Here is a 2417-nt window from a genome sequence, read left to right as displayed (position 1 = left end):
TTCAAGCGTAAAGGCTGTATTTTATATACATGTCATTGACTTAATTACTTACACTGACTGAAGCATCCCCACTCTGTATTTCCTCAGAGGCCTCCAAGAGGAATGCATCTTGTGGCTAATGATCAGAGATCTTGTTCCAGCCCATGGGTCTGACAGTTTTCTTCTTACTTTAGGCATGTTACTGAGTTTGATTCTGCCTTGTAGTATAAATGATGACAACAGTTTTGTCTGGAAGCTCATCCAAGTGCATTACGTTTTCCCAGTAAGTGTTAACTAGGCTAGACCTTCTCATTACCAGAGCACTATTTATGAAAAATACATTTCATTCTTTTAGGAAGCGTCTGGCTTGATTTTATACAGGATTCAAAACAAGTCACTGGTGGTGAAGCACTAGAGACTGAGTCAAAAACTTCTTGAGATTTTTTATTCAACAGGAGGTAGCTGATGGCTGAAGGTAAGTACAGCAGTACTGGGCTAGCCCAAGGATCCAGCAGGGTCACCATACACCTCCAACACTACTGTAAGGACATACCCAGTGAAGAGCAAGACCTGGGCAACCCTGATTGATTTTTTAGCTCTTAGCCTGTCTCAGGTCACTGAAAGCAACTTCCTGAACCCTATGTTGGTTTTGTGCCGTCTTCAAAACGTAGCCAGTCTGTTCCCTGCCACCATATTTGTGACCTCTCAGCTCACACTCTTTGCTCACTCAATTGCTACAGGAGGGAAAATTAATCTTTCAAAGCTACGCCATTTTCACCCCATTATGGCGCAGCCATAGGCCCTGCTAACACCGCAGTCGTTCCCACACTGCAGGCTGATGAGCCGGCAGGCTGCTGGTCAGAGTTGTGTTTCCTCTGTCCCTGCAAGCTCACCATCCATTAGCAAACATCGGCCCGCACCGAAGGGGCAGTCCCGAGCTCTTACACCGGTCAGGCCGGATCTGCAAACACGGCGCCGGGGGCAGCCCCTGAGGAGACCGCGGTGCCCCCGTCCGCGCCCGTTACCTCAGGGAGCCCTCGCGAGCGCTGCAGCCTGGCGCCGCCAGGGAGCGCTGCACCGCCGTCACGCGGCTCCCGGCCCGCCCTGCGCGCGCGCGGCCGGGCTGGAGCGGTGTCGCGCGCCGCTGCGCGGTGGGGGCTGAGCCGTGGGGGAAGGCGGGAAGGAGGCACCCAACCAACCCCCCCAGATCCCAACCAACTCCCTGTCCCCAAATCCCACCCAACCAACCCCCCCCAGATCCCAACCAACCCCCCATCCCCAAATCCCACCCAACCAACCCCCCCAGATCCCAACCCCTCATCCCCAAATCCCACCCAACCAACCCCCCCCAGATCCCAACCCCTCATCCCCAAATCCCACCCAACCCCCCCTGATCCCAGCCAACTCCCCGTCCCCAAATCCCACCCACCCAACCCCCCCCAGCTCCTAACCAACTCCCCGTCCCCAAATCCCACCCAACCAACCCCTCCCAGATCCCAACCAACCAACCCCCCCTCCCCAAAATCCCACCCAATCCAGAGAACAAAGGGGCTCCCCTAGCCTGCTCCTCTCCTCATGGGAAAACATAAAAATGCTTCCAGAAGTACCTTTGGGTTTTGTTTGGGTTTGGTTTTTTGGTTTTTGGTTTTTTCTTAAAGCCTTTAGCGTATGGGTCTGACAGCCCCACTGCAGGAGCACTGATTCCTGACATAGGAACTATTTTAGTATTTCTGCGCTGCTGTTTTGCTTTGAGTTAAAAGGTGGTAGCAAAACCCCCTGATGTGTTATTACCACTTGTTGTATTTCATATCAGTAAACTCTCTATAAGGAAAAATAAAAGTTAAAGAATAAAGTGAGATAATATATACCTTGTAATTTTTCCTGGAGAAGGAAGCGAAGTCTAATTTACAAGAATAAACAAAAAGTGAAACAACAGCAGTGAAACAAACTGAAGAGCTTTTTCAAAGCCTAGGGCTAAACAGTTACCCTGACAGGCATCTACATAGCAGCTCTCACTTCACACTTACCTCTAGGACAGAGGATGATGCTGTGCTTTAGCTCATGCTTTCATACAGCTGGATGAAAAGGTTTAAAGCCCCACATGAAAATCTGATGCCTCCCTCTAGTGGGTTCACTTTTTGTGATGGCGTTTTGTGAGGATAAATTCCTTCATGAAACTGATCAAAAGCAACACATCTAAGCACTGTATGTAAGCACTGTTTGTACTTAGTCTGAGTTTAACAACGCTGATCCCTGCAGCCAGGCTGTCAAGCACTATGGAGCTGTTAGCATGCCACATCACTGGGATCAAGCTTTTAATCCTGCCAACAAACCTGTGCAGCAAACGTGCATTTGAGAGTTACAAGCTCAGAATTTATAGGCACAATAGCATTTGTCATGAAGGGTTGAGGTATGAAAAGCACAGTTAACACCTTTTC

This window comes from Calypte anna, chromosome 11, assembly GCF_003957555.1.
Source record: "Calypte anna isolate BGI_N300 chromosome 11, bCalAnn1_v1.p, whole genome shotgun sequence".
Classification (NCBI taxonomy): Eukaryota; Metazoa; Chordata; class Aves; order Apodiformes; family Trochilidae; genus Calypte; species Calypte anna.
Note: the sequence above shows the minus strand (reverse complement) of the source record.